Raw genomic sequence first — 13,331 nt, forward strand, 5'->3', positions numbered from 1 at the left:
AAGAGGAATTTATAATTGGATACAGATCTCTCCAAAAAATTGTCATAAACCATTAATTTCTGTGTGCTGATCAGTGCTGTTTGAATGCTTCTGTAATACTCATTCAACATCCTTTTTGATACATGCTGGGATGAAATACTGTAAATAATTCCTCTTTTGTGCTTTTGTAATCTTTTCAGACGATTGTGTTCTTTATAACCACTTTTCTTTATAGCAGATAAACAATGCACTGCAAAAGCAACACCACATCACCTATTGCTTCAGTTTATTAGCTTGCATCTTAATTCTAGAACAACATATATGGTGAAGAATTTGTCTTGAAACAGAAAAATGTTTTGTCTTTTTGTGGACATATGAACAGTGGGGTTCAGCACAGCAGTTTTTTCACCTGAAGAGTCAAAAGGAAAGTGTGCTTACCATTGCAATTGTAAATTAGATTGTAATTATAGTTATCTTACATTAGGCAGAAAAAAGAAACATGCTATAGAAGAAAAAAAATTGACAGTCTTAATATTAGATCTCCTATTACTTCAGTCTCCTGCACCTGGGATCTCTTCCTTTAAGAATAAAGTTGGAAGTCACTTTGGAGAGAAGCCAGCTCTCTGGAATCCTTTGTCCAAAACCAAGTGTGGGCTTCTAACAAGTTATAACAGAAAAAGGCAAGATCCTTTCATTTTTTATAGTATCTTAAAAGCTCCTTTCTCCCTGCAGTTTCACAGAAATTTAAAAGACAAATTAAATCAGTGCAATTGAGAACAGAAAAGTTATGCTTCATTTACAAATGTTCAACATAAACTTTAGTGGTTACCACTGTACATAAGAAAAAAGTTCTACCCATCTGAGAGCATGAGAAAACAGTGGTGGGATTTATATTCAAAAGTGAATACAGGAAACAATAGAGAAATTGCCTCCAGTTCTTACATGTGTTTGCTACTGTTGATGAATTTTGATAATAGAGAGAGATTTCAATATCACCTGCAAGTTTTAAAAATTAGGTCAGTCCAATAGAATGGACTGTTCTTTTAATTTATGTGTTCAGAGCCTTGAAATCTTGTGGTCCCAAGAACACAGGACTCTCTGCTCCCCATAGTGCATAGGTAACCCTTTCTCCCCCAGGAATTGCAGGCAGACTGATATTACTGCTTTGAAATGCTGATCATTCTGAGAAAGGAATCCTTAGCTACAGCTGATGTATCAGCAGGAAGAATGCTACAAGGGAGCTGGAGCACATGATTTCAAGGACACAGAGGAATGGGCCTTGGGAAGAGTCTCTCCTAGATGGGAAAGTGTAACACTGCCACCTTCCCAGCACTTTGCACAAGAAATACTTCCCCATTCACCCTCTACTTAAAAACAAGCAGTGACTTAAACACAAGGCCTAGGAACCAGGGGTAAACAACAGTGACTTCTTCAGACTCTGTACCAAACAGTTACAGTGAAAGACTGATTAATTTGGACAAAACTGTTTTTTAGAAATCCAAGAAAAAGACAAATTAGGTTATATGCTTATACAAACATCTCAGTACCTAGTTGCTATCTCCACCTATTCATAATTCAAGAGACCCAAGTTAATGAAAGTGCCAGAAACCTATGGAGGCACCTACCTTTACATGGAGCTTTTAAGACTTTTGAAAACCTGTTTTAATTTAGTCTTAGTTTTCCATCTGTCACATTCACAGTCTCCATGTGGGCAGAAAAACATCCTTGCTTTTTGGGTCAGCATCCTCATAATGTAAAATGTAAGACTGACATTAGTTAGGCCCACAAGCCAGGGTACCCCCCTCCTTTGGTGGCAGCTCACCCCGGAGAACCACACAGTCCTGATTTTTGTGACATTGTTCTTCCAGTGACACAGGCACTCTAGGAGGGAGTAAGTTTATATTCACACAGATATATCACCTCCTGGCCATAGCACTGCCTCTTTAGGAGAGGGAAGGTTTCCAGCACAGATATTGCATTTCCTGGGCAAGTTAGAAATAAAAAGATAGATAAAACCGAAAACATCTCTTCTTGGGCTTATAAATCAATGAGCTTTGTCCAGCTCTTGAGAGAATAGTAACTAGCAACCACACTTGGAAGAAAATTGCAAGCAAATGAAACAATGCACTGGCACTGAAGAAAGTTAGTGAAGTTTCTGGATATGAGAAGAGGGCAGCCCATGAACTCCTGTAAGGGAGATGTTGTAGGTCTTGATCTGAGGAAGTGACTGCAACAGGCACAGCAGTCAAGGCTTAACATCACACATCCCACACCCTGAAGTCCAGCAAAACCTAGGCTACAGTACACATCTTTCTCAATCTAGTGTTAAGTTATTTCAGTGGAGCAAAAATGCTGAGGCATGGCTCTTTAGAAAGTACAGAATGTTTTTTGGTTGAATATTGGTTCCATATTTGCACATTACTGTTCAGATTTTCTTTTTCAGAATATAATGCCATGAAAAGCCATTGACCCAATCCTGATCTAGGAGAAATACTGAACCTTGTTTAGAAGAATGTCATCTTTCAAACAAGCTTTACCTTTAGATGTAGTCTGTCCAAACATTTTAAAGAGTATTTCCCTCTAGGCAATACGTCAAAAGCTGGGTTAGAATAGACATACAGCCACACAGTTGCTTAAAATTACTGAATATTTTAGTAGCCTAGTTGAATTTAATTTTTGCAAATTATTTTTAGATGGAAAATTTCTAAACCTCAGAAAGAGAGTGATGTTGTCTATGAATGTGAAATAATATGCTTCTCTCTTGAAAATACAGTAATTAATGGTTGTGGTAATTATTGCCATCACAAACCAAGTATTTTTCCTAACAGTTACACATTGGCTGCCTGAGACAACGTTCCTTTCTTCTGTGTCCAGAATAAGGATTGAATTAAGACAGAAACCACTGTGGAAGACAGTAAGTTTCCAACAGGAATGAACAGAATGCATTATGGCATCCCTTTTGCAAGATGGAGTCCCCAGTCAACCACACAGTCTTTGGCCAGAGAGCTGTGAAATTCACAGTGACAGTCTCTCCACTCTGGCTAAACACTGGCCTGAAAAAACTTCCGAAGAACAGCCCCAGCTATGGGACAAGGAGTGAAGCACATTCAGGCTCTGACACTGAGAGGTGTCTTTGAACAGTGTGGTAGAAAGCAGATTGTTCTTTCAGCAGATACCTCTGCTCTAACACCTTTGCACCCTCCTCCAAATCAGAGTGAAGTATTCAAAGACAAGTGAGCAGATAAACTGCTTCAAATGGATGACTGTGAGAAGTAAAAAGGTTTAGTGCTACTAAAAACATTCACCAAATCACAATATGAGATCATTTTCCAGTTTTAGGAAGGTCAACAGTTCAGCATTGGCCTTTTTGTGAATTAGACACAAAAAATTAATTTAACCATCATTAAGGAATTCATTTAGTAAACAAACCTCATGAATCACGATTTCACAATGTAGCTAACCTTAGAAATACTGACTCATGAGAAGGTTATGGGGAAGTATCAAGTAGAAGAAATTATACTCGCTTCCATTTCCCTGTTTTTCTATTTTTTACATTCTCCTTTTCCTGGATCATTGCCTTTAATCTGGGACCTTATTGATTGAATGCTATGCCTTGTACTCTCACAGAGAGATTAATGGATACAGCACTGCAGTGAGCAGCATCGATTGACTGTAATCAATGACTCAGCACTGCCACACAAGACAGAGGAGATGGACTCATTAGTTGCCCACAGCACATCAATAACACATTTTACACAACAAACCAAATTTGTTCTCCAACAAGAACCTTGTCATGTCACCATCCAATCTACCTCCTACTTAGATTCACCACTGAGGAGAACAGCTTCCTCTCCTCCATTAACATAATCCCCACATTTATTTACAGTAACATTCTTGCTTACTTTACATCGACAGAGATTGTGCTGTTCCAGTTTTCATGGCTACACCACAAGATCTACATAGCAAGAGAAAAAGGAGTGTATTTTTTAGAGTTAATAGCAGTGGTTTTTGTTCATATAACTATTCACACTCTTACCATGATTTTATTAGGTTTTATAATCATTCATGTAATCTCTCGTGTATTTGTTGTTACTAAATGCTAATGTTAAAATGGGAGTCTTGGCAATAACTCTTTAGACTAATAATTGGGTAGAAGCTCAAGTGACACAGTCATTCAGAGGTCCCAAATTCTAAAGCAGTGGGTATTGGAATCAGTAAAGAGGCTGAAGCAGCTCTTCTTCACAGGCAAGGGCCAGCTGTGGGACACCAGTGTCACTGCTGATCTGCTGGCACCTGGTTAGAGTGAGGAAACTGGAGGCATAAGGGGGACATGAAAAAAAATGCAGGCCCAGCTTAAACACTGCTAATGTGTTGGGACATGGACATGAGGCAGGTTGGGATATGAAATTGGGAAATATTTCCAGATTTCATGCTAGGGAGACAGCCAAAGTCATAGCAAGCAACTACAGTTGTAAGTATGCAAACGTCTTTGTGGAATCATTTCCTGCTCACTGTGAGGATCAGCTACACTTAGATCCTCCACAGAGAATATTTTGTTCAGCCTGAAAAGCCTCCAAAGACTGACCTAGCTTCTTTGGGTAACCCATCACAGTGCCTAAATACCACTGTAGAGTTCTTCCTAGAATCTAATGAAACCCACCATTACTGCAAATTGCCTTTTGTTCCATCCTCAGAGACGAAGAACAATAAATTGATGTCACATTTATAACCATGTCTATGTTATTTATTCTCATTTATAGAGATTTCTAAGCAATTCACCAAGCTGAGCTCATGCAAGTAGCACTTTGATAGGAAAACCCATGAGTTGCCAGATTTGGGGGTAGCTGCAGCAACTGGATGTGTTCACCTTTTGATCATGAAGGCAGCAGTGGGCAGCAGGAAAAGCTCAGCTCCTCCTTGGACCTCTGTGTGAAGGCAGAGGGACAGAATATTTGTTCGTAAGTTGCTTGTGCAGGACACACTGGGAATACAGATTTGCAATAAAACACACTCAGTTCCTGCAATCTATTTCCCTAATACAATTTTTGGTTTGCTTTACATTAGTTTTTCTCCAGTTTGTTTGTGTATTTCTTAAAGCATCATGTATAAAACTGAGTGAACAATTCAGGATTTCTGTTTATCACAACAGAACAGGCCAAAATGGTTACCTCTCATCCTCTTGTTCATAATGCCTTCAGTAATGACTCCCAGAATGGCTTTCACATTTCAGCATTTTGCCTCATCAGTGACTTGCATTCATTTTCCAATTTGAAGTAGCCCATAGATACTCCTGCTGACTGAATTATTCCTCATTTTCTAGAAATGAATTATATTTTCTTCTCTGACTATAGAAACGCTTCTTTTGATTCAATTATATCTTCTTGATTTCAGACCAGCTTGCCAGCTAGAGAAATAACTTTCAAATTTAGTCCTACCTCCCTCAGCCTGGGTGTTGTACTGGAAACTTGGCAGATGATACTGACTCCATCAATTAAACTTTTTGGTTTTGCAAACCCTTTCTAGAGAGCTTTTTGTTTTAATTTTTATTATATTATAGCAAATCTGCATACCAACTTTAAAATGTCTGTGGGGGAATAAAGACCTTCCAGCTGATGGTTCTGCTCAACTGTAATCTTCCATTTCTCCTTGTGTTTTGTTGCTTTAGTTCTCATGTGGCAGAGAAAATGTCCAAATTGGACTCCTCATGATACAGAAACATATGAATTAAACCTTCAAGGCACATTAGCTTAACCTCCAAAATTAAAACACAAGCTAACAACTGTAAGTCATTTCACTCACTTTCGTTAATCCAAACCAAAGTAATCCTGTTGTGCATTCCAGCAATGTGGAATGATACACACTAGAATCAACATGGCAGGTCTCTGAAGCATCAATGTACCTATGGGGTACTGCTGAAATCAACAACTAAACTTATTTCCAAATCCAGGTAACATTTTCGTTAAAGAGAACACTCTAGATTATATGTAGGGATACCAAAATGCATGTTTTTTCTTACAAGTGTTCCAGTCATGCCATAAATATGGTGAGATTCTAGAATGGAGGATATAGAGCTTTCATCATTTTGTTTCCTATCAGGTGCATTTCTCTGATCTCATCATCTTTGTCTGACATATGGATGCATACAATCTTTCCTTCTGTACTGACATTTATGTTACTTCCTCCAAACTATTAAAAACCCACTTAAATATGAAATACTTATGAAAAGTTGTCACTTTTCTGTGTACATCATACATAGCATTTTTTAGGACATGCACTTTATTGACACAACTTAAGGCTTATTTATTACACCAATCATACATGCTTATTGCGTCCAGTGATTCACATCATCTGAAAACTGAACATCTTAAGCAACACATGTGCAATAAAAGCAAACAGATGTTTGCAGTCTAAGCTTGCATTAATGGTGGTGGCATGGCAAGATATCAAAGGCAAAATGCAACATGGCCAGAACTTCCCACTGGAGTGTTAAGCACAGCTACATAACTTTGAACACACAACCACCAGGATACCCCAAACCACCCTGGGTAGATTGCTGAACCTAAGGTAAAAATTCATAACTAACTGCTAATGCCTAAACTCCCCAGCTATAATTAGATGGAATTTCCCATGAAGGAGACAACTAAGACATGAACAGCATAGTAAAACAACTACTCATTTTACAGAATTAACACAGCAGGAACATTAATGTTGTTTCATTCATGTTGTTTCAAATTCAATTTGTCCAAAAACATCCACCTCAGGAGGCTGGATCTGAGGTTTTACATGGAATTTTCCCGGCTAGGCAGCTACAAAGCAGAAATGTTAGAAACTCAGCAGCAGGACCACATGTTTCACTGGAGGAACACAGCAGACAAGTCCTGACACTTTCAGACTGATACCCCTGAGCACTCTGCAATCCAGTGTGCCACCAAGCAGAGCACCCTAAGCCCATTGCAATGACTGGATCTGTGCACAAGGTGTCAAAAATGGCCTTTCTTTTATAACAGTGAATGTGAACATCATGAATGCTAAATGAAGCTGAACTTCATATAATGATATCTGATGAAAGCAACTGCTTTTTTTTTTTTTTTTTTTTTAATATGCCATCTTCCTAAATCCAGCTTTCAGAGGATCAATACAAAAACACCATTGAGTAAAACTACTAAAGAAAAGAGTGCAACTGAACTTTTACCCCATACTGAACCCGTAAATGGAAGATGTCAATTTGTTCAAGAAAAATCCTGAGTATGAACTGATTTACCTAAAAGCAAGTACCAATTATTCCAGTCTCTGTGCACACAATCATATGAAAATAGTAACTTTACTAAAAAATTCAGCAGTGTTATTAGATCCACATGAAATTGAAGATGTGTTACTGTCATAGATATAGATAGATTAGGCATGCATCTGCCTTAGTATAGACTTTTAGACTCAAATATATTTCTAGATATCTTGCTGAACATAAAATATATTTAATATGAAAAAATATTAAAATATGGAATCACACAAAATTTTGCAATAAAATATTTGTCTTTCCTTTATTAATTGCTACACCATCAAAACCTAGATTTAATGCTAATATTTTTAATGAAAGAAAAAAAATAAAACAGCAGGGAAATACATCTTAAGTAGCTGGTAAATTCAGACCTTAACACAGGTTGCATATTTTTAATACCTTCCCCTTATGTGTCTCAAAGAAGTGTGTATTGCGAAGCTGATAAATGGTTTTGAAACATAACTTGGAATTTAAAAAATAGATTTAAAGGTTAAGCTTTCCTAAATAAGACTACTTGCGAGATAACACAGGACTAGAGAATTTGTGGAGGCTTAATTTTCAGTCCAGTCATTTTCTCAACTTTTTGCAATGAATAAACACACAGGAAGACAGGATAAAAACTTCACATCCTCATCACAGACTTTTCATGCTTTACATTCCCCAACCCTTTTTAATTAAAATACTTGCATTTTTCCTGTCCTAAACAATTTCGTTACACAATAGTGAACAAATACACGGATGTCACAGACTTCTAATCCAGAGCACATTTTAATGTTCTCTCATCTAAGAAAGTGCCTTCCTAAGCCATTCCTCAGCTTCACACTGTCCAGCTTTTTGCCTCCCTCATTTTCATGACTCTTAAGCACTTATGCTCACAGGAGTTGTAATGAAAGCAATGCTAGGCCAGACATTTCTCATTTTTAGGTTGCGGTTGCAATCACCATAACTGTATCCTGAAAGTGGCACACCAGAGCCAAGCAAGGCACTGCAGGATGAAGACAGCTGCTGTACTAGAAAGCCCAGCTCAGATTTGGAATTATATTTTTGACTTTAAATTCCAAATACATTTACCAAAGGCTGAAAGAAGAGAGGCAAGCTTTGAAAAAGGTTTAAAAAAAATAGGCAACACACACTTTCTGGTGGATCACATGACCTCTGGAGAGCAGCATTAGGCAGATGAACTGGGAAGACAGATAAAGATGCCCTTCCTATAATTCCTTATCATTCATCTTCAAAGCAAGTATTTTACTTCATGCAATACAGAATTCTACAGAAAAAGTGATTCTGCTCTGCTCTCTAGATACCCATCTCCATCTTGAGTTATTCTTAGAGCTCTTGCTTAGAGCTCTTAAACTGCAGATGGCAATTTTCAATTAGGTATGTGCTTCAGGGGAAATAAGGAATTTACTAAGGTCACTTAAGGGCAATGAAATCACACACGCCACGTAAAATGCTTACACTACAAAATGATACCATGATGCAATGGCAAAGCCTTTAACAAAATCGTAAAGGGAGCATGCAACTAGTACAACATGTTCTTTTATTATTTCAAGCTCTCCAGTTACACCTTTGAAAAGTTAGTATTTTTTTTTTTTAATTTTATTGAATGTGTAAAGATATGAGGTAAAGATATCAGGAAAAAACATGATAAACCAAACTGCCTCCTGACAAGGTGTGAGAGCATTCAGCTTCCAATTATATGTAAATCAGAAAATGAAAGCAAAAATGAGGTGATGGATGTAAGTCAAGCAAGCCTACAAAAAAAAGTGCCCTGACTTTGTTTCTAGCATGAGCAGACTACTAAATGTGGAAAAACATTGAAGACATTTAGTATGTTCTCTCATTTCTGAACAAAAAATATTATGATACTATATGCTAAATACATAAAGCACTTTCTGATTTAAAAGTGACAAATTATTAATAGTTCTCATGAATTAACCCGTCAGTAACACAACAGGAAGGCAGAAGATAATTTTGTTTCACTATCAATACTATCAAGTCCAAGGATTTCTGCTTTCCTTCAGTCTTAGTTACACAACTGAAGCTGGCACCACAGGTGTATGCACAGGTTTGATGTGTTCATTGCCTTCAGCTGGCTTCAACAGATTCGTCCTCAAAATAAACAGTCCAGCGCAACACCATTACTGCACTATGAACACAGTTCTGCCATTAAAATTGATACAAAGGGATCCTTGAATGAATGAAAAAAATCTTTAAACAGGGTCAGAATGCCTTTAGCTCTTTCTTCTTTAACCAGTGAATAAAACTCAGCATCTGTTAACAAGGGTTAGAGGCCCAAGCCTAGGGTAGCAGGGTGATTTGCAGGACCTCAGGCCACAGAATGGTCACCCAGTCATAGCCACTGTATTTTCTTGTGATTTTCAATATAGCACAAGGTCAATCTTATATTTTAAATGGGATAAAAATAATTTGCATTTTATTTACTTTGAAATTCTTTTCTCACTGTAAACAAGGATAAAATTTCCCTGGGATCTATCTCCCAGCCATCACTTCGGGTCTGCAAAGAATTTGGTTTTAGGCAGGACCCCCTGATGCTGCAACCCCTGAAGCCACATCATTACACATCTCCTGTGGCTGGCAGGGACAGGTGGCACTGTGTCTGAAAGGAGGAGAGCCAGCCCCTCCCCTGTGTCCCTTGAAAGGGTCACACCCATGGGCTCCCCGAGGCTCAGGCAGGCCAGCCCTGCTCCAGCCCTGCCTCACTGCTGGCTGCCCAGGTCCGGGGACACAGCAAGCTCATGTCAGCCCAGAATACCCTGCAGAGACTTTGAACCACGCTTCTACCTTGCTTGGCACTGGGAAATCAAAATACCATTAATGATTGCAACATAGCTAGACAAACTGATGGGGGCAATGCAATTTCCTGCAGAGACTTGGAAAAGGTGATTTAAAAGCCTTTTTTCCCTGGAGTTTTCTCTTGCCCTTTAAATTTATGCTTTACTAACAGCCCTGTTAAAAGTCCTTTCTCTGTACTCCAATTCAATTCAAAATAATAAAGATATTCCACAAAACCACCAGGAGAAGTGTGACAGGTAAAATTTACAGTTCTGGTCCACCAGCCTTGCTTTCTTTGCTGTGGTGGCTTCCACCACAACCAAAGATGATTCATCACAAAGAACCCATTAGCTTCAGCCCTGAAATAGATATTCAGGAACTTGCTATGTACTTTGTGGTGTTGAAGCTCCTGTAAAAGTCTCTACTGAAACTACTATAGTTTTCCTGTGTCATTCCCATTAAAACCTCACTCAACTTTCAAAGTCAGGAGTTTAACAAAAATCTTACATAGAAATGAATGATAATCTCTGTGAGCACAAGTGACTTTAAATTCTTTATTCTGAATTAATTTTAACCAGGTAATATTGTATTACTAATCTCAGTGAGAAATTAATTCATAAAAGTTACAGCCATTTAGAAGGAAGAAGTTTTTAAATAATCTTTTACATTCCCACTTTGATTGCTAGGGAAGATGTAGTTACATGTCCCATAATGGGTCCATTCACATGCCTGTGCACACATAAATATGGATAACTATGAAAATAAGAGGAAAGGAATCACATATCTATTAATCTCTAATGTCAGAAAAACAAAAATCATTCTGAAAATGCACTCCACCTGTTTCTGACTAGGTCTCTGCATTTGTTTTTTCTTAGAAGGTACTCTGAGAGATCAAGTGAAAATATTTTTCCATTCCTATGTTTTTCACCATAATGGCAGAAAACTTAAATAAAGTTTCACAGTGAACATGCTGCTACTTAAAAGTAACTGTCCTGACAGACTGCACACCAGTATTCTTACAGCTAGAGATCTACTTGAATTCTGTTTCTAACTTCATTTTTCATTATGTCTTGACTAAAATCTTCAGAGAAAAAATTCTCCATTTTTGTGAGGAATTTAATGAAAGCCTGTTTAAAAATATTATCACACTGTGCAAATACTTCCTAAGAAATACAAATACTTGTTTTGAATTGGGTGATCCCTATTGTAGTAGAACCTGTTTAGCCTACATTTCCTATAACAGTACCTGAAGTTTATTTTTTAACTCACTGCAGAATCTTTATTGTTATAAGAACTCCCTGTATTGTAACAAGCACATTCCAGCTATGGTGATTTGGCTGTATTCACGTACATCCAAATAAAACACACCAAAACCCTAGACGTGCTAAATGAGTGCATCTTTTGCAAAATGTACATTCTAACATTACAAAAAAAAAAAAAAAAAAAAAAAAAAAAACAAATTACAAACATGCCAAGAATTTCTTTTCCCAGATACACCAGGATGATAACACCATGGATTTGCAGAGTTTCACCCCACTGAGCAAAGCATCTCAGCTTTATTTCCAGTCTCAGCTCACATCCGTGTTCCATCCGCGCTAAGAAAGTTTGGGAATCTCTGCAGTATAACCAAGGTGTGCCCGCCGTGGGAGCACCCGGAGTGTCAGATAAGTTTTACTGAGCTCTCCCCAGCACCGCCCGCTCCGCTCGCAGCCCCACGGAGCCCACAAGCGCTTTTAGAGGGAGCAACACTTGGAGGGGCAAACCCCGCTCCGAGCCTCCCCGCACCGCGACTCCGCCACCCCCCGGCTGCGAGGATCCTCCTGACGTACCTGCTCCTCCATTTTTCCCGCTGCCGGTGTTTTCCTCTTTTCCCGAGCCGAAGCAGAGGGGACAGCCGTGGCTGGCGGGCGCGGCGCTGGCCCGGCGCTGCCCCGCCCGCCGCGGAGCGCTCGCCCCTCCGCAGGCACCGACAGCCCCGCCGAGCTCCTCCGGGGCGAGCAGGCTGCCTTATATAGGTAAACACAAATTGCATTCCTGGTGACACAGGCTAACTGGAAGTAAGCTTAATTTAGTTAACTCCACAGATACCGAATGGGTCCGAGTGCTGAAGTTTGCTTAGCAGTGCGTGGTGCAGGGTGTTCAGAGGGAGAACAGTTTCCTTGCAGCACTTTAGGACCTATGGAGTTATTCCATTACTTAGAGCCATAGCAATACTGAGTACTACATTCACATTACATTACACACTTGACCATTTTACAGAACGTTGAGCCTGCATTTTCATCCTAGAAAAGTAAAGGTGACAAAGGTATGTGCGTGTACTGCAAGGTGACAAAGGTTTGTGCACACACCTTCTAAAAATGTTAAAATAATTCCCACAATATTGAAGTTTCCATGGAAAGACTATCATATATCAAGCATTATGTGAAAAGGTTGGAAAATGAAGATTGCATTACTGGTATCAATGGAAAGATGCAGTGTAAGAAAAGCTTGTTTTACTCTTTCCCGGTTCATTTTCTGTACAATATAATAGTTAAGCATTTGGTGACAGACCTGTCTTTGTCAGAGATGTGTGATTGCAATATATTAACAGACACACCCCTACCTAAACAGGGAAACAGAGATAGAGGAAGTACCAAGAACAAGCCCATGCTGCACTTTGCAGAGCAATGACACGTGTATTTCATGTATTTTTTTCATCACCTTGACTGCTCACTACTTGCTAACCCTTTTCTGCAAATACAGCTTGCTTGTCCAGAAGAACTTCAGCAGGAAAAAAATAAATAACTACAGGGAAAATCATGTAATATGTGTCACTTTATTATAATCAGGCAAGATTCACTGTTAGTTATGGCTTTTCTACAAGCCAAAACACCGTTGATATGCAGCAGGAATTAGATAGCAAAAAGCATGAGGATAGGGCAAAAAAGCAATAAAACATGATGGAGGAACAGAAAAATATGAGTGAAAATGAGAAAATTTTCAAGATTTGATAAAATTATGAGAGGTTGACTTGAAAAAAATACAATGAGCTCTAAAATATATATATTTTTTCATTCTGTCTCCCGAATATATTGTCTAGAACTCAAAATGCACAAGAGACACTAATTTAGCTTCCTGGTGATGTATGGAGTGTTAGAAACAACAGTGTACCACCCAAAAGCTGAAAATTATCATTATCCAGTGGACTACAGCTTTTCTTATTGATGCCTAATATAGGACTTGAAGATCATTAAATAATATGCTGCACAGAAAAGCTATTCCAAATGTCCATTCCTAATGG

General features: G+C 38.5%; 1 protein-coding gene across 1 annotated transcript in view; it reads right to left on the reverse strand.

Annotated features, from left to right (window-relative positions):
• MID1 (midline 1) overlaps window positions 1-12,077 on the reverse strand; it is a 239,171-nt gene extending 227,094 nt beyond the window's left edge. The window contains exon 1 of the mRNA XM_063392821.1: window positions 11,881-12,077. The gene's annotated coding sequence lies outside the window, so the exon portion shown is untranslated. The remainder of the gene's footprint in view (window positions 1-11,880) is intronic.
• Between the last annotated feature and the right edge of the window lie 1,254 nt (window positions 12,078-13,331).

The sequence above is a fragment of the Prinia subflava genome, chromosome 3, assembly GCF_021018805.1.
Source record: "Prinia subflava isolate CZ2003 ecotype Zambia chromosome 3, Cam_Psub_1.2, whole genome shotgun sequence".
NCBI classification, from domain to species: domain Eukaryota; kingdom Metazoa; phylum Chordata; class Aves; order Passeriformes; family Cisticolidae; genus Prinia; species Prinia subflava.